The following is a 20109-nucleotide window of genomic DNA, read 5'->3' on the forward strand; positions in this document are numbered from 1 at the left end:
AAATCACAGCTCATTCAGTATAACCTACCTCCAGCAGCATGCTGGGGGCTCAGCACGATGAGGGACTGCTGCTCTGGAGTGCTTCCCACACAGCTTCTGCTCCTCCCCAAGCACATAGCCTTCTTCCCTTTTGCTGGTGTGGCACTTCCCTGATTCTCCAAGCATGGAAGGAAAATGGGTGCTTGGAGTGTTATTAAAATACACAAACACTGTGAGTCGGAAGTATCAATATTCTGTGCCTTCCACTGGTCCTCTGTTGAAAGTCTTGCTTCTAAAGTATCGTCTGTGTGGTTTCCCTCCACTGTTACTTGCAACATCACATTGTTGTGCGGAACGAATCACTTGACAATGCTTTGTGTCTCTTTGTACTGTAACAGCTTCTAGAAAAATTCAAACTGGCAGTTTCTGTAATAAGGCATGAGAAATATATCTGAATAGTGCATGTGTTTTATAGAGCAAGGTCAGAGAGTACCCATGCATCGTGGTCTACAGTGGGGAATAAGAGGGTAACTATAGATATATGCCTAACACACAGACATGAGTGATTATTTTTTAGCTCTCATCCTCTGGCATTTGCTGTCAAACCAAAGAGAAAAATAAATGCTGTCTCCTTTCTGTATGTTTGTAGGAGTCTTTGCTTCACAGAATACAGTTCAGAAACGGTAGGAAGCAAATAGTGTGGCCCACAGTGATGGGGTGGCCCCATTTCTCTTGCACTAGTCACAGTGTTAAGGATCTGGCAGAGATGCTCAAAGAGGCTGTGCTCCCGTGCTGGCAGCCCCATGGCCGTGACCAGGATGGGGTAACCATGCTGCTTCCAGCAGATTTACTTCAAGGAGCAGAGGGGCAGCACAGCATGGTGGGGCGGTGTACCCTAGCAGGGCTCAGCACCAGCACTGGCTCCTAAGTGTCTCTTTGCTGCCTGGTGTTGATGTTTTAAGGGCAGCTTGCTGTCAGTGGAAGTAATATGACAAAAATTAGGTAGGCAAGAGGGATTAAAACATGTACAATATTGCAGAACTTGTTAGGCTCAATTACACGAGTCAGGAACTAGTGGAGTGTTTGAAGACCTGGAAATAATTCCAATTTGTCATACCAGGAGACTCCTTCCCAGAAACCGGCTGTGTAAGCAGAGGCAAGTCCACCATATGGAGAACAGATGTCTCAAGGGAGCTGAAAAGAAGATACTTTGCTAGTACTAAAAATATTCAGTATGAGGAGGTGATAACAAGTGCTTCTAAAGAAGAAGCAATTATTTATCACTGAGTAGACAATTTTTACTGTTTCCTAGAACATAAACCTATATGCTTAAATAATCTCAGACTGCCAGACTGAAGAGGCACTGATTCACAGCTTGGGGTAGAAACTATAATAATAAGCAGATTGCACATCTTGTTTAACCATCTGATTTTTAAAGCATATTTTATCACAGTCTGTATCACTCTGGGAAAAAATGAAAGGAAGTCAGAAGACAATGAGTTATTAGTATATAACAGTTGTTTTAATGTACAAAGCAGAATGGTTGCCTTTGCCATTTGCAGCTTGGATGTTTTACTTTTTTCCCTTTAACTAGGAACTGTCATGGACATTGACTCAGTTTACAGCTCAGTCTTGTTAGAATGGTGTCTGTGAGAGCTGCCTCCAAGACCAAATCTGCTAAAACTTTAGGAATGAAACTTGAGAGAAGCACTTCATCGCTGCCTTTGTGTACCTTAGGAGATGTGCTAAGGGAAGATCCAACTGAGCAAGGAAGCCCAAGGACTACTTGAACTGAAGTGGAGCTCTGCAATGGCTTGCTCTATAAGCAAAAGCATGCAGCTGTGGCTACTGTCTGTGTAAGTACCAGCCATGGTGCTTTCACACATCCCAGGCAGATGGCTGGCTTTTCTTTTTGACAGAGCTGTTCTGCTTCCCGAGCAGAAGAACAAGAACTATTGGCACAGCTCCTTCAGCTCCAGCAACTCCAGCAAATTAATGCAGGAAAAGATAAAACAGTACCAGCAAGGGCCCTGTGGCTTATTCTCTGGTGCTGAGGTGAGAAGAACTGTAACAGGCTGTCTGCAACAGCCATTCATCTAATCTGTTCTTAAAAACCTCTAATGACTGCACTCCCCCAGTCGACAAAGGCAGCATGCTCCTGAGCTTATATTTGTTTATAGCTGGGTAGTTTGTCCTACTATCTAAGCTAAATCTCCCTTGCATCCTGCTAAATCTATTATTCCTTATGTCCACTCTCAGTGGATATAAAGATAACAGATTTTCATCCTCTTTACAGAAAAAAAATTGAAGGCTGTTATCCCACTCCCTTTGGACCTATCTATCTTCTCTTCACTAGACTAAACAACTCCAAGATCTTTCAATCTCTCCTCACAGGTCAGATTTTACAAACCTTGTAATACCCTTGATGGTCTCTCAGGGCTTTCTTATTTCATTTATGTCTTCTCTAAAAGGTGATGTCCAGTTGCTGGATGCAAAACTTGAGGAGAGAAGTTCCCAATGCCATGAAGTTGTCACTCAGCCCTTAGCTTTCACATCCCCACGTCTACCCTTGTGGGTGTCACTGTGGTCAGCTGGGTTATGTTCACCTCCAGGTCTCTTCTGCTCCTTGGTTGGTCACTCCTTGTTTCAATACAAGACCTTTTGACCTCCTAGCACTTTGCATGTATCTCTCTTTGGTTCCATTTGTTGATTCTGGAAAAGCTCTCCAATTTTTTCATAGCTATTTTGAATTTTAATCCTGGGCCCCAATATGCTCACAATCCTCCTGGCTTAGTGTGATGGGCCGATTTTATAAGCATGCTTTATTCCATTATCCGAGTTACTAATGGAAATATCAAACAGAAACAGGCTCCAAACAGACCCTGGGTGACCCTATTAAAAATGAATTTTCAGTTTGATGACAAACCATGATAAGTTCAGCATGTTTTCCAACCACTTGTGCAGCCACTGATTAATGATTTCATCTCTCCTTAGCTATCTGTATGAGAAAGTCACAGGGAACACATTCATATGCCCCACTCAGCTGGGCAATTGCTATTTTAAAGCTGAAAAAAAAATTAAATACATTGTCTTTTTCTGCTGATTAGTTCTGGGGTCTGCAGTGATCATGAGTCTGTAATGCACCAAGCATCCAAGGAAGCAGCTAAGAAGGGAAGGAGGAGAGCAAGGCAGCATCCTTTGCAGGAAGCAGCTTGTACTGAGGCTCCTTTCCTCTCATCCTGCATCTGCACATGGGTGCTCCAAAGAAAAATCCAACATCTCTGGCAGCCAACAGTGAGAGCAGCAGCACCCACTGCCCCAGAAAGGCCAAGGGATTCTTGTTAATTCAAGGTGAGAGACATTCTCCTTGATTCAAGAAAGGATTAGCATTTCTGTGCAGCCCTCACATGCATGGGGAACCCTCCTTCAGTGAAGGATCTGTCAGAGGGAAAAGAAATATCCTCCTGGGAGACCACAGGAGAAGGTTGCACTTTTCAGCCTCAAGCTTGAAGAGGATGCTGCAGGAGTGACAGAACTTTATTGCTAGGGAAGAGACAAATAGTTTTTAGTACAGGTTTTGGTTGCTCAGGGCTGAGTGTATATTGGGTGTCACAGCAGCTTCTGCAGCCACAGGATTCAGGACAGAGCCTTTTCTGCTGGTAGCTCTGGGCTATGTATATTACACCTTTACATTCAATATGATACTGCCTTTAGCCTGCTGGCCTCCTGCCAGTGCAGCTGCAGAGAAGTTGGGGAAGTTTGCCATAATTTGCTTGGGAATTCTTGTGGAAAGTGAGTTTCACCTACTGCAGTGGAAGGGGATAGGTTTAAGGCATTTGAGTTTCTTTTTGTCCTGAAATGCTCATCCTTACTGAGAAGAAAGGTGGAGTTCAACATTAAAATATTCCACCTCGAACATACAGGACAACTGGAAATCAGTATTGAAGACTGTTCAGAAAATGCACTGAATTAATGCCCCAGATCAAAACAAGGCAAATGTTACTTTAATCAAGATCCTGTGGATGTTGCTAATACCAGTGAAGATGATAGTCTCAACCCAGATTTTGGTGGACAGCTTTAAAAAGCACTGAGATGGGTGTCTTAGTCACTGCTCAGCCAGCAGCACAAGCTCAGCAGAGTCAGGCTTAAGGCAGCCTTGCCCACATGCTGCTTGGCCAGCAGCCAGTCTTCCCCTGCCTTCAAGGAGTGAAGTCCTGGCACTGAAACCTCTGCTGGCACCAAGAGCCCCAACTGCTACACCCTTCAACTGCAACAGGGGTCTATCAAGCCTAGAGGAAGAGGACCACAAGGATATGGACAATTAGAGACACAGTGAACTTTTATCTGTTTCCTATCAGGAAAAGCATAAGTGATGTTTTAGGTTTTCAAGAATACCCTAACTCAGCATTTTGCTGCAGCAGGGTGGTCACTGGGCTTTGGACTGCAGCCCAGCCAAACAGAATGGAGCTTTTCGTCAGTTAAAGTCCAAGAAGGGAATAATGATCTCAGAGTTTTGTATTTATCATTGGACTTGGCCTCCTGACCCTCCTAAAGAAAGGCAATGACTTGAAACAGTTTTCACAAAGCCAAGAAATAAATGGTTGCAGTAAAAAATAATTTTATTCTGATGTCTTTTTTTTTTTTTTTTTTTTTACTCCTAGATACACAATTTCTATTATGTTTGGATAAATCTTACGCCCTGGTTCCCTCGGAATGGTCAATGCAGTTCTCCACAGTGGAAAGCTGTGCTGGCCCAAAGATGTCACTGTCTTGGCAATAGCTCACACAGCCCCAAACAGGGCTATGTGGTGCTATGTGGAGTTTTTATGATTCAGCAGCAACAAGTGTGAAAAGGCTGAGACTGCTAGCACTCACCCTTCCTCAACCTTTTCGTATTCCTGGCACTCCCTGTGAGCATTGCTGGCTGCAGATATTTAAAGAGCAAAAAGAGTGAGTACTGAAGTTAGCTCTTTTTTTCACTTAGCATTTTTCCTTCCTCTTTTTTTCATTTAGGCAGATCTTTATATTCTTATGGACATGAAAATCTTCCCCTGGTTTATTAGCACCAGCACAGATCATCTTGTTCTCAGCAAGTGCCGTGCAGTGATGAGCAATACTCCTTGTCCCAGCAGCCTTTCTCCTCACGGCAGGCACCTTTTTCCCCTTACCCAAGAAAACAAGCAGGATTTATGTGGTGAAAGCACAGGGGGTTTTCTGCCACATAGTGGGTGCATGTTCAGCGTGGTGGAGCACAAGCACTGGCTAAAGCGATGAGGTATCCTATATGTTCCCCTTTACAAGCTGCACTATTCCAAGAGGTCTTTGCATTTTTTCCAGAAGGCTGGACATTACTGCTCTTTGAAAACTGAAAGACCTCCACATAAAAAAACCCAAAACCACAACATAAAAAACCTCTGAAAAAAGACAAAGGGATTTCTATGCTTCCCAGTATGGAAAATGGAAAATGGAGACAAAATCTTTCCACACTACACCTATAAAAGCATGCTACAAGATTCCTTTATACCTGCCACAGCTTGAAGCTCCATGTTTTGTCCTTCTAGTATAATTCTTCTGGTATGAAATAGGGGCAAGATCTAGGTAACCTAAAACACATCTAAATTGGGACTTTAGGCTCAAAAATCCACCTGATCCTAGGCTGTGATTTAATCTCCAGGGTTGTATTCTCCAAAGAGGTACTTAGATTAATTGGGTACTTCCCAGGCCACTGGCACCTAACTTCTGACATCCATGTGTTCCTCATTCCTCAAGCATAATTGTTAATCAATTTTAAATTAATTTTGTGGTGGCTGGAGGATTTGAGGAGGGGAGGTCAGAGAGCCAAAACCACTTGACAGGCATAATTCCTGTCCACCTGCATTGGTTGCCTCGGCAGAGGTGCCAGTGATTAAATGGACAGAGCCTCATCTCTCAGCCAAAGATGGCTTTCCAGGTGCCCAGTGACCAGCACTGCTTGCTACTGAATGCAGAGCTGAATTTACTTTCAGATGAAAGCAAATTCACTGACAGTCATTGAAAGAAATCACAGTCTTAGAGACCAAACATGTATATTTGGTTTTATTCTTCTTTCCCACAACATACATGATGGCTGGAAATTTTTCCTGTGCACAATCTTTTCTTTTTCTGTTTGTCTGTCCTTATTCAAAGCTAACAGCTGGTTTTACCTATGAGAACCAGCCCACAGATGCACTTCAGGATATAAAGCACATTTATGATAAGACACCTGATAAATCCCTTTATGTTCCATACCTTTCCTGGAAAGTTGGGGAGGGGGCGAGTGGAGAAGGAGAAAAGACCTGCCTTAGGATGATGTCATGGCTGTCGGGCACATCTGCCCCAAATTAAATTGCCATCAAAAGGGCTTATTTCTCAAACATATTTCTTTTCAGCTTGGAAGGAGACATAAAGCAGTGTATCCCTTCAGTTTGCATTTGGGCAGTCTGAAAATTCGGGATCACCCTCCACAGTATGCCAGCAAGATTTACTAGTGCTGAACCTCTCAGGTGATGATGCTGTACAAGTTGCATGAAAAATGAATCTTTCTTGGTTCCTTGATTAAGTTGTGACTCCTAATAAATCTTCCAGAGACATCAAGCCTGTCTTGCTAAAAGCATGAGGGACCTTTGCAAAGCCCTCTAAAAAGGTGTGAGAAAGAAATCTCATCTGGGAGAAGAAAAGTTTGAAAAGTGAACCTGTTTGAATTTAAAAATATTAATTCTCAGTCTTTCACAGTAAACTCTATGTGCATGCCAGAATTGGAAGACAAAAACGCAAATGCATAGAAATAAACACACCAAGAATGAAACATTTGCAAATAGACTGCTTTGTCTGCTTTCCTACCATCCCCACCCTTCACACCCCACAAAAAAGGCAACAGGAAAAATGAAGAGGAGACATGAAGGGGAACTATTATTTTTTATATTTTCTGTGTAATCTTTTCCTATAAAGGCACTCAGCCTCTATGGTTTGTGGGTGAAAAATGGAGGAAAATGCTGCACCAGACAAAATCCTCATGCTCTTGCTGCCTCTCAGTGCCACAGCAGGTGTCCCCAAAATACTCATGGTGGCAAAGCCCTGTGTAACAAGGGAAACAATTTTTTCCTCCTGAGCAGACCCCCTGGACCCAGTGGCCATGACAGGGCTGTGCATGCGTGTGGCATCCGCTGCATTGGAGGAAAAGATGCAGCACATGCCACACACATGTGCAGCCTTGTAACTTCCTGGGCAACTGTGTTGCCTCTTTCAAAGCCCTTGCCAAACAGCATCAAAACACAGCAAAACCTGTCATCCCATCTAGAAACCATGGCCCTGGTTTTCCAGCACACTCATTTACAGCAGCTGAGGAACTGTTCCTACATTTCCACCTGGTTCCTGAAGATTTATATACTAATTCCCTGCAAAACATTACAATGGAAAAAGAAAAAAAAATTGCCTTAATTGAGTCCACAAGCCCTATTTCATAAGTGAGTTATCTCAGCCTTGCTGGGTCAGATCTTACTGAGAGGACGATACATCCAGGGCTGTCATGTAAATCATTTCCTTTTGAATACTTATGTCTAATCAACTTCAGACCTTGTTTTGGACACATTGTATGTTTCATAAGCTGAAGAACTCTCTCTGATGAAATCCTTGCCTCCTGACCCCAAAATACATCTGAACAAAATTGTCCCATCAGGAGTTCAGATAATTGCTTGGCCTTTCCTGTCAGTCATAAACCAGACAGATGCAACTTTTTTGGACACTTCCCCACACTTGACTGTGTGTTTCAAACATATTCCAAACAGTGTAAGAGAATAGGAATGATTGCTTTTATAAGTGTGTAGTAGTTCATATGCTTAAGCATAGAAAACAGAGACTCTATTTGCTGGTGCCATATGTATTATTGTGTGATAAAAATTTACCAGCATGTAGTTCTGCAATTATTGTCCTTACAGCTCCATTAGTCTTAAGTTTTATTTATTTCTGTGGATGTTTTTCCATCATTGGAAATCTCAGGCTTTCCCTTTTCTTGCACCAAAGCTTACAAAGCACTGAGTAGTCCAGGCACAATTTGAAGACTCCGTCTTTCTCACACCCAGAAAGATTGTGTTTAGGAGTGGTCCTTCTGCTCCCACACACAAACCCCTTCCAGATCTGCAGCCGTGCAGTTCCGTGGATCCGGTGCAGATGGCCAGTGGCTGACCCAGCAGGACACGGGTGCTGAGCGAGGCTCACACCCCTGCCTGGCCACAGCAGCAACCACCTCACAGGGTTGCAGGAACAGCCCAAACAACAGGAACAGCCCAGAGTCCTCACTGACACTGAGCTGGGACACTGCCCAAGCATTGGCGAGGTCAGCAGGGAAGGCAAGGCATGAACTCTGCAAAAGCAGGTGAAAAGTTTTCTGCTGACTTCTGAGGGGACCACGATTTTCTTCTCCTTGTCCTCCTTGACAGCCTGCTGGTGTACACAGGAGAGCTTGGAGAGGTGAGAAAAATTTGCTGGAGGAAGCCTGGAACATATCTGCTGGTGAATGGCAAGTCACCCCATGCGCTTGGATGGAGCTAAATCCTGAACAATGAGAAGTATTACAAATATTCAGACATCATAGACAAGAGTTTACAGAGATCACAGTCTTGAGTTGAAAGCCTGGGAATTCCTCAAGGAGAAGGTGTGGTCTGGCGCAGTGCATATGAGCCAAGAACTTTCCAAGTGCCTCTGCAGCTCTCAAAATCTGATGAGAAAATTAAGTTCATGGGTAAAACACATTGTGAAAATGGAAAGCAGGCTGCTACACTCATCAGTAAGTTGAAAGAACGGAATGTATGTGAATGTTAGAAAAGAAAAATCATTATAAGTTCATTCTACATCAAGAAGAAAACTTTCTAAGGAGTGGAAAACAAGGACCTGCAGGTCTCAGGTGCCACGGAAGAACCTCACTTCTGCACCTGAGACCTGGTTGTGCAAGCAGAGCTGCAGAACCACATGTATTGTCTCATAGACAATTAGGATGCTAAGCCTGTAAGTGGTTCCTGCAGACAGACAGGCTCTGTTAGACATTACTGTGCCTGTTTGCTTTGCCAGCCTTTTGGTGGCTTGATGAAAGTCATTGCTATCTAGCAGAGGTGACAAAATTGAACGTAACATGACTCCATCTGCCACAGTTGTGGTCTAGCACTTTACACCTGTAGCAAAGAGTAATCTGGAAACAAAACTGGTGTTTCTGGCACTGGTGAGTGACACATGGGGCAGGGTTTGGCTCCAGGACAGTCTCATATATGTGCCCAGGTCTGTATGAGTTACAGAACCGCACCTGAAGCTCATGCTGGCTTTATAATTTTGCAGGGTACCTTTGTGAACCTGTAGTCTCAGGCAGAGCTCACACAGGGTTTATTTACAGAGCTGTCCTGTGAGGACATGGGAAAAAAAAAAAAAAAAAAAAAAAAAAAAAAAAAAAAAAAAAAGCATGAATCATTGGAAAAATTGTATTCTCTGCAAGAACACCTGCAGCAAAGGCCACAAGGGTCCCCTGGGTAGCTGCACCCATCAGGTTGCCAACACTCACGGATCAGCACATACTGAGCTGCTTCTCTCCAAACTTTTCACTCTTTCCACACTTATGCTAAGTGTAGAAAAATAACTTTCAATTTTTCATATTTCTGCATTTCTCCTCTTCTCTGTTGTGATAAAACCCCTTATCTCATAATCCTGCTGTGTGATTTAGGTTGGATGACCACTGTTTCAGCTCTTACCTTCTTGTTTCCTCACCTCAGATGCTCCCTGTCTGTGCTGTCATTCCTGCTAGCATGCAAGGCAAGTGTCATATGGGAAAATCAGTCTGTGGGCTCCTGCTTTGGGGACTGGAATGAGCACGTGGAACAAACGAACACAAAAAGGAGGTCAGAAATTTTTGGGAAGTGGAGGCACTCCAGCAGACCAACCCCATGGGAAGCGCCGCCCCAGGAAATGGAGACAAACACGAGTCCCCGACAAGGCCCATGTGGCTGTCGCAGCGGCGCTCGGGGCCGTCCAGAGCGGGGAGCGCGCCGCAGGGTCCCAGCGGGAGCGGAGTCCCAGCCGGGCGCGCCCCCGCGGGGCTGGCGGAGGGGCTCCCCGGGCCGGCCGCGCCGCTCGCTCCGGCCGCCAGGTGGCGCCGTCGCCACGGGCACGGCCCGGCCGCCCCTGGGAGAGCTGAGGGAGCGGGCGGCACCGGCCGGACCGGAGCGGCGCCGGGGCGGCACCGGGACAGCACCGGGACGGCACCGGGACGGCACCGGGACGGCTCCGGGACGGCACCGGGACGGCTCCGGGAGGGCGCCGGAGCGGGACTAGGGCGGCACCGGAGCGGAACCGGGGCGGCATCGGGACGGCACCAGAGCGGGGACGCTGTCCCGCTGACTGGGGGAAGGGGCCGCCCTTGCTGTGCTCTGGCCGCTTTCCCGGCCGGGGGCCGGAGCACGCCGGGCTCTCCGGGCCGTCCGTAAGCTGGAGGTGCGAGGAGCAGGTCAGGAAACGGGAGCAGAGTCCATAGTCCATCCGCCGTGTGTCCCCCGCAGAGCCCGTGCACTCCTCAGATGCTGGCCTTAGGGGCGAAAAGTCTGCTCGGAGCCTAAGTGCCAGTCCCGCAGAGCGCATTTCGTGTCACACAGTGGTGGCACCCATCAGAAGCCAGTACGATGCCTATTTTCACTCAAACATCTCCCTTCGAGGATGTTCGTTCGCAGACCGCCCGAGTTTTCATTTGGACGCTGCTAGTTCGTTTGGAGTGATGTGTGGAATGACTCGGTGATCCTCCCAAGGACGCCCTGAGCAGCAATTTCTCTTTCTTATCTTCATGCAGTGCCTTGTACAAGCCTCTGAAATACATAATGTAGTCCAAGCATGGTGGTTTGGTTGTGCTTTTAACCGGCTCTCCATAGAAAAGCTTATTTCTTGTCTCTTTGCTCTGATCATTTAACTTGTGCTAGTGGCTGTGAGTTTACGTGTCTGTTCAAAGCGCACGCTTACTTCGGTTAAGAGACATTAAGCAAGCCCACCACTCAGAAGTCCTTCACAGTCCAGACACAGTCCCTGTCCCGGGTCTGTGCAGTCACCAAGCCCAGCTAGCATTTCATTGCCCACCAGTTTTCTCCACAGCTCACAGATACGGGCACTGCCAGGTGATGTGTTCTGATGTGCTCAGCTCCCTTCCCAGGCACCTCATCAAAGTGCAGCCCCTAACATTTTCCAAACACCATCTGCTGGTGTTTATTTTGGCCCTTGTACAGGTGTTTCCAAATTATTTTGTGAAAGAACATGGAAAACATGATTTAGGGCAACCATTGAAGGAACTGGGAGACTGAAGGTGAAAATTCTCCGGGTGACATCTGCTCTTTTTGCATCCTCAGTGCTCCATCCTGCCTTGCTCTGACCCTCAGCATGAATGTGCAGTGCTGAGTCCCTCAGGAGAGGCAAAGCCCATCCACAGTCCTCAAAACAAGGGCTTAGGAGTTTATACAGAATGCAACCTCTGCTCTGGAAAACCTGTGACTTTGGAGACAAGTGGGATTTGGGGAGGCTGAAAAGGCAACGAGAAGATTTTCTTCAGATATGTGGATGCTGTTGTAGGCTTCATGAGCCATCAGTAAAGGAAAAATGAAGTTATTTTAGTAAACAAAATGCACATGTAAGCATTGAAAGGTGAAGTCAGAAGTTTGGAGTCAGTTTGCATTTTAACAGACACAGAAATAGCAATGAACTGAGAAAACATGCTTGTTTATAAGGCTGCCTAAGCAAAGCCATACAAGTCAGACAGAGAGCCATCAAACTCAGTTATGCTGAATAATATCCTATTACTCCCTGGACAAATAAGCCAGTCCTCACTGGAGCTATCAAAGAATACCATTCCATAAATTATATACAATTCTGACCTTGTTTTTTTAAACATATGCTTTTTGTGGGGGTAGGAAATCCATGACATTATTTTCAGTAATGCCCTCTGTTTCTATAGGTCTGATAAAGCTCAGTCTGTGAAATGTTTCTTCAGCTACCTCAAGGCAAGTGCTGACATTACCAGGAAGCAAACAGTGCTAAAGAAAGAAAGGTACTTAAGTGAAAGCCTGGGCTGAGACTACATGCGATGAAATGGAAGATGCCCAGACAAACATTAAAGTGTTTCTGCTGACTTACCATGGAACTTTGTCCTTTTGCTGAAGAACTACTGTGGGATTTCAGGCACAGTTGAGTCTTGATGAATTGTGAGGCAAAATTTGATTTTGATTAATTATTTGGTAAGTTCTGAAAATTGCATACACACGGGGGAAGTCTCCCTACAACATGCATTTCTCTGGTTTCCATTCCTTGTTGTTGTGCTGCTGTTGGGGATATTGAACACCTCCAGTTGTGGAATCCCTGCCCCGGGAAAAGGACGATGTCAGCTAAGCACAGGCAGTGCTGAGATTTATAGAGAAGTAAAGACAATTTCTGTTATTAAGCAAAGAAAGCTGAGCTGGATAAAAAGCTTGCTTGAGTAAAATTAAGCTTTTATTTTTCTTTTTTTCTTCTTCCTCTTTTTCTTTCTTAAGCATAACAAAAAGAAAAATGGAAAATCCCCACTGATTGCATCCAGCTGTTAAAATTTTATGATACTGAGATTCCCAGTTGTCATGACCACTTCATGTAGTTTAATATGCAGTCGTATTCTTTTCAGTTTCATTTTCTTCCCCAACTTTAGTTAATAAAACACCTTTCAGACAGCCTGTTCTTAGCAGTTATAGAGTGCCTGGTCTTCTTTTATAAAGGGAAGAACTGTGTGCGGCTATACCCTGGCACATGAGAAAGTTAAACTACAACCGTAATTCCCATTAGTGTCAGTGAGAGCAGCACTGATGAAAAGGCGCTGCGGGCTGAGCGGCAGCAGGTTTCTTCTGATGACCGTAGAGCAGCCCTGCAATAAAAAGGTCAGCTCTCTGCCCCAGCCCACTCCCCTTGCCTGTGAATGGCTTTGGGCCCACGCCCAAAGTGAGCAAATCTCTCCAACTTCAGACGTTCAGAGGCAAACCAGCACCTCCCAAGCTATCATACATTTATTCTGTTTGATGTGCAGAGAGCATGAGGGTTGTTATCTACACTGTTTGTACAGTTTCAAATTGGATTTTATAAAGGACTTTTTTGCTTGATTGGCACAGATAAAATACCCAGTATAAAGGCCATGCCCATAATTTTACTTGTAAATGCACTAATATTCTGCCATCACTCCCAGTTCCCTCTTGACTCACTGGTGTCTGCTCACACCAGCAGCCATGCACATATAGGAGGTATGGAAGTGATTCCCCGTGACAGGGCAGCATTGGCATCAGTGGGGAAGAAGAATACTCCAACAAACACTTCTGCTTTAGAGTTCTTGTTTGGTACAGCACACTGGCATTGCTCTGCATTGCTGCCACTGCTCCTGTATATAGAAAAAACTCCACCATACATTAAGAGAGAATAAATGTACACATCAGCAGCTCCAGGATCAGACCGGCTGATTTAATTAATCCCAGAACAAGCACTGAAAATAAGGGAATTCAGAATTATGATTAAGCTGTAAAGGAAACAAAATATGCTACAGGCAAGAGGGGTTTGCTGTTCTCTAGCTGGTGAATGCTTCTTTTTGAGCTTTGGTATTCTTTTGAGTAAGTCTTTTGCCTTTGTGGTGTTGAAATGGTTTGAGGAATCTATTTAATGATGCAATTTTATGTAATAAGTAACCACATTACTGCATTAAATATAAAGCAGTCAGAGAAGCTGAAAATGAACTTGTTGATTTCCTAAGAAGTAGCACTGATAAGCACCTTGGTCCACCAATACATTTTGTGGACAATGTTGAAGGAAATATTATCTTCTGACATGCTTAGCTTGAGGAAGCTTTATCCTTCCTATGCCAGTGTTTATAGTCATAGTTTAATAGGAAGCCTCTAATGATAACATCTTACTGCTTGTTTAATCATCTTTTACTGAACAAAATAGCTGAGTTAATTCAGGACCTATAAAGGATGGACACTATGGCTGGCTGGGATAGGAGCACGGAGGCTCCCTGTGGCTGCTGGCAGGCATGGGACTGTGTTGTAGCACTGCCCCTTGGAGAAATAGTTCAACTGTTTCTCCAGGGCAAGTCATCAGCTTTCATTTGCTGTGCCTGCTGCTCTTGTGACAGGGAAAGGAAAAGTGGCCTTTCTAAATTACAGAGATTTTAAAATGCAAGAAAAGAAATGTAAAGGGAAAGGAACACTTGCAACATGTGGGGCTGTTTTCTGAGGTGGAGTAGAATTCACATCAAGTCCCTTTATTTAATGGGGAAGATCCAGCTGGCATCTAACCTTTTGATATAAAACCACTATCAGCTTGCCTTTTCCTGTCTTTCCTTGATCCCCTCTTCCTCCTCTCTATGCCTTTCACTCCCTCCTCAGTAAACCAAACTAAAAGGAAAAGGGAAAGAGTGGAATTACTGTGACAGCTGTCACCATCACAGAGATCAGCCTGTGCCTCTCCTTCCCCTGCCACCATCCTCTGGCACAACTTCTCTGGACAAGGAAATATCCCCAGCCTGAGGACTGCTGCAGCCCATCTCCTTCCAATATCAAAGCATTGCCAAGGGTCAAAATGGATTTTATACTTCCCAGGAGTTTGTTTTGTTTGCCAGAGCCTATTCTATTGGTACCTCCCTGGTTGGGATCTGTATGCAGTGACTCTCCTGCATTGCTCCTGAAGAGTTTCTCTAGGGCAAATGGCTCCAGGTTGTGGTCTGGGAAGGCAGAAAGCAACACCCAGTGGGCTCAGCAGAGCTAGCACTGGTGGATTGCTTTGAACTAATGCAAGGAAAAATTAAATTTTCCCTACCAAGAAAATAATTAAGTAACAGTGGCATCATGGGAAGCAGATTCCGTCCTGAAGAGTTTGTAGCTGAAACAATGAATAGACAGAAACAACTGTAAGGAAACATAGAGTGACACTCCTAAGGTAGTGTGAGTAGGGATGAGATTGGTACCCACAACTTTGAGGTGTCAGATAAGTGTTAATTTTCTCCCCAGAACTGGTAACAGAACAGTAGCCAAAACATCTTGAAGTCTTCTCAGGGTCTGTGAGAAAATCCAGCTGCCATGCTTCAAGTGGCCATGCAGTGCTGAAGTGACAAGAGGGATGTGAAGGAAAAAGAGATGGGTGAGAAAGGAATTGCAAAATAAAAGGATACAAATAAATCTCTTTGTGCTGTTAGGCCAGACTGCAGTGATGCAACACTTGTACAGGCTCCTTCATCTTCTTTCAAAAGGAATTTGTTCTATGTCCCTGTCCCTATCCAGTCAGAATGCATGGTTCTGATCATTCATAACAGCAAGCATCATTTAATAGCACCAGCTTGAGTGAAGCCAAGGATGGAAGTCTGAGCTGAGGTATTCCCCCCAAAAACCCCCAAATGCACAGTTAAATCTAGCTTATCAAAACTGTACGTATCTTACATAGAAGGAAAAAGTGCAAAAAAAAAAAATCCACAAATTATTTCACCTTTCTTCTAAAATGTGAAGTTACTGTGCATATATGAGCTCCCACACTTCCTGAAGCAAAGAACAGCCCTAGGCATATGGCCACTCAATATTAAAGGCAAAAAATAATGTAATCCAGCCCACAAATTGAGGGCTGAATCCTGCTGGATCTGAGTTCCTTTTGTGTCCTATAAAATTAGGAATTGTGGATATCAAAGTAAAAATGCTGAGTATCCTCCAGGGCTGGTTCATAGCCTCGCAGAAATTCAGACTAAAAAGAAAACAACAAATTAAAGTGCCACAAAATTCCTCAGAACAAAGAAAACTGCATCGAAGCAACAACTTTCACTTTTACCCCCTCAAGAGCTGAAATAAGCAGGCACTGAGGTGGTAAGCAGTTCTCATCCTTCCAACAACAGCAGGATATACATTCTTTAGAAATTACAGAAATTGTCTGATTTAGCAGAGTAGCTGAACAAATTAGAAATGATGGTGTGAGTGGGGTTTTGGTTTATATAGCTGGAGTTCCAAGACAGAAATACAGATTATGACAGGTTAATGGAGACTGTGACATTCCCTATACATGTAAATAAACACTGAATTTGAGAACCTCTGTTTTCCCCAAGCACTAGTAAATAAAAGTATAACAGAGACTTTGTGTAAAGTAACCATATGCTTATAATTATACAAACATTGTGGATCCCCTGTGTGAAATTTCACATCTTTATTGCGTCTATTTTAATGTTTACAAAGTTAGCAGTAATTTTTCAAAATTAAATCTATCCTAAACAGGAAAAACAATTTCCTACATAATTTTGATTTTCTACACCAGAGCAAATGAAAGCAGAATCACTGTTGCAAGCTTCTTCCCTTTCTCCTGATCTATATGCTGCAATTTGTTTTCCTGATGTCAGGATCTGTTTTGATGCACTAAGAATGCAGGAGTGGCTTCACTCTTCATGTCCATGTATTAAGTTTTTAACTGTGAGTGAGAGACAATGTGGTTCTAATCTAAGACAGTGACAAAAATGCAGAAAGCTTGCAGAGAAGCGAAGTTGCCACTGTTTTGTGGCAAAATAAAACACTGCAAAAAGCAACAGTGATGCATAGGGTTAGCCCTGCTCCTTCTCCCGACTTTTCTTGTGAAAAGACAAACCACCAAAAGCAGGAGCAAAAGGAAGAGAAATGGGAAAGCCTGTCCCCACGCCGTGGGGCTGCACAAGCCTCCACTGAGCTGTAACCAGGGGGGACTCATCTGGAAGAGCTCTGTAGGCTGTGGGGCGCTGGGAGAGGTGCAGATCCCTTGCAGGATGCTTGGAAAGTGAAAAAGGACTTTCTTTGGAGGACCACAATGCAGGAGGTACTTCAGACACCTAAAGCAACCCTATTTATTTGGATATGCTCCCTTGTCTTCTGTTAGTTCACACACCATTGTTTGGGCAGTTAAAAATCTTGACCTGCTTAGATTTTTGGGGTTTATGTTGATGGTTTGGAGATGGGACATGTTGAAATAAATATGTTTAGGAAAAAAGGATGGTTTTCCGTGTTAAAGAAAAAAAAATTGGCTAATGAGATGGTCCAGAATGCGAGCAGCAGAGAAGGAGCTTGGTGCTCCATTTCAGAAGATGCCCTCGGCCAAGAGCGGGGCAGCTCAGCCGGGAGGGAAGCAGGGAGAGGAGCTGGCCCATTATCCATAAGGGAAGAGCCATATGGGGAAGGGGAAACAACTCCTGGGCCAAAATATAGATACTAAAAAATAAATATTCTTGCCAGTGTGAAACACTGAAACCAACCTTTTCAGAAGCACTGCAGAAAATATTAGAGGTGATAAAAATGCTGAGGCTAAAAGGGTAAGAATTTAATGCCTCAGAACCAGGGTCTTTGGAAAAAAATTCCCATTTTCAAAGCCAGGTCTTGTGGAGGCTGGTATTTTGCTGAAAACCAGCACATATGGACTACATGGACATTTTGGAAAATGTGCTAACTGGTGTTCTGGTAGGAATCCCTGCCCCCTGATTATGTGGTGTAACCACAGCCTTTTTGGAGCCTATTGTGCTAAAGTAGGGGAAAACCCATAGTTTGAGGGGGTACATTTTCTAGTCATCCTAATAAAAATTATTTTGGTTCACAGAAATAAAAATTCTACAATAGATCGTTCATGTTAAAACAAGCATCAACCTAGATGCAAAAAAAAAAAAAAAAAAAGAAAAATACTAAGGGGGAATGTCTACAAACTGATCAACTCTGTACTCATATCCCTTACGTACCACAGTAAGCCTTACAAATGACCACAAACCAGAGGTGAAATGACTGACGCTTACGTCTTGGCTTGACCACTTTGCAGGGATGAATTTTAACCTCTGTCATTCTTCCTCAACATGGTTGCTCATGTTATGGTTATAGCAAGAGAAATTTCCATTAAACTTCCAGATTAAAGAAATCTCATTTGATTTGGACTGCTTCCTGATTTTCAAATTTGTCTCCATTCATTTATACTTTTCCCCAGAATAGCAAATTCACAGAAAGAAAAAAATCTGAAAGATGAGATGTTGCTAGTGCAAGCAAATTAATGAAACTAGTTTTAAAACTGCATTTTTGCAGTCTCCAAATTGCTTTAGTTCTGACAAACATATTTGAAATTAAAAAAATGTTACAAAATATGTATAATGCAATTATAAACTGAAATCTGGCCAACTTTTATTGTTGAGAAAACCAGAAAGGAAACAAGTTTTTAAAACACTATTCTTCTTTTCTGGTGGCTGCTATTATTTTACTCTTTTTATTGTTGCTGCCATTATTTCACTCTTTGCCATGCACTGAAGCGGGGATCTCAAGTGTCTCGCAGGCGCTGATTCATTCTCATGCTGCCCCACGAAGTGCCCACTCCTGCCTGCAGTTTTCAGGTCCAGTTCCACGCAGTTTTCTCAGGGACAATCAAAACCAAAGCTTCTTAAGATGTCTCAATATATTCAAGTCCCTCTCAGTGACCTGACTGTGTTGCTCCATGAGGCGCCACAATTGTTATATCCCCACAGTTCCGTGCTCTGTCATTCCCTTAAGTCACTGTCTTGGCAATTAGCTGTATTGAACAATGGCATTGTATTCCAAAACGGCACAGGGACAACCCTGAGCAACCTAAAGCTTTGTGGAACAGGCTGGAAAGCAACACTGCCTATTTATGGCTGTTACTGCTATCTGGGCGCACTCTCACCCGCTGAGCAACAGTCCTGGGGTGCTACTGGGGGGCATCAGCCTCAGCAGGGCCTCAGCCTCCACACTGCCTGAAAGGTCACAAGAGCCAGAGGAGAGGCCCTGTTGGCTGCAGAGGGCTTCAAGTCAGGCCCCAGATAAAGAAGTAACAGTGCAAAGCAGCCATCCAAGTCAATTTCAGAGAATGCATTAAAACATGCAAAAGCAGCAGGTAGAAATTAAATCAGGCTGATGGAAGTTGCTCTTGAGACCTTGCAGCTTTGCATTAGCATGAAACCACCTCCCCTTGGGAGAGGAGGAGGCCAAGGGAGAAAAAAGCCGAGAACAAAGAGGGAAGAGGAGAGACAGACCAAGAGACAAAGGCAGGAAGGGAACAGACACTCCAGGAGCACCAGAGGGGACCCTGGAAACCAGCAGAGTGAGAGTGGGTAAGGGCAGCCGTGCAGCAGCAGCATCTGGGACCACAAGGAGGGGATGTGGGAAGTGGGAACAATATTAGAAAAGAAAAACAGGACAATGAAATACAGCAGGAGAGAAAAGAAAGAGCCTGGGGGACTAGGGTTGGGCAGAAGTTGATGGAGGAGAAACTGGAGCTGGGCAGCTGATTGGAGATAGCCAGCAGGAGCATGAAATAAGTGAATAGGACACAAAAGGGGCAGAAGGAAACAAAAAAGTGATGATAAGGCTCCGGAAGGAACTGGGTCATGGCAAGAAAAAAATAGCCAAAATGCTAAGTACAGAGCAGAAAGGATGGGAGGGGTAAAGAGGAGCAGAAGCAACAAAAGTGAGGCATCAGAAAAGAGAAGCCAAAGGGACAGGAGGAGGGGGGACACTCCCAGTGCAGAAAGCAGCTGATGAAAAGGGAGGGTAGTGGCCAGGAGGGTGTCTGTGAAGCCAGAGGGTAGACAGGAGGAGTGAAAGCACAATAAATAAAAGGGGGTGAAGAAACGGGACAGAATGAAGTGGGAAATGGTTTTGCAGAACTCTTGCCTCATTACTGCACTGTCACTGATACTATTTTGTAGCCCTGCCTCTTCACAGTTCATCTGCCAGCACCTCACAGTACATCTATCGTGCTAAAAAGAAGCCAAGGCAACGACGGGCCCCTTTCTCTAATCCCAGCTGTATGATGTGTCCCACATCCACATGGGCATATCCAAATGGCCATCTAGGGACAGCCCCTGGCACAAGCCATAACTTGTAACAGACCTGGGTATTGGCTGGGAAAGTGCTAGCTGGCATGGGCCAAAACCACACCAGAGAGCTCTCTAAGCCATGTATGGAGGGCTACAGGATAGTGTGAGCTCCTATCTTGGAATTATCTTCCTTTCCAGTAGAGATGCAGCCTGGTACACTTGAAACCTGAGCCTGTCACTTGCTTTGAATGTTCCCCTTGTGTTCCTCATAGTCCCTAGCATCACTT

General features: G+C 44.4%; 1 long non-coding RNA gene across 1 annotated transcript; it reads left to right on the forward strand.

The window, feature by feature from the left end:
- Positions 1-10717: 10717 nt before the first annotated feature.
- On the forward strand, positions 10718-12724 carry LOC137470788 (uncharacterized). Its single transcript, XR_010997250.1, has 2 exons — positions 10718-11320; positions 11966-12724. It is a non-coding gene; the product is annotated as an uncharacterized lncRNA (long non-coding RNA).
- Positions 12725-20109: the final 7385 nt, after the last annotated feature.

The sequence above is a fragment of the Anomalospiza imberbis genome, chromosome 1, assembly GCF_031753505.1.
Source record: "Anomalospiza imberbis isolate Cuckoo-Finch-1a 21T00152 chromosome 1, ASM3175350v1, whole genome shotgun sequence".
In the NCBI taxonomy this organism is placed as follows: Eukaryota; Metazoa; Chordata; class Aves; order Passeriformes; family Viduidae; genus Anomalospiza; species Anomalospiza imberbis.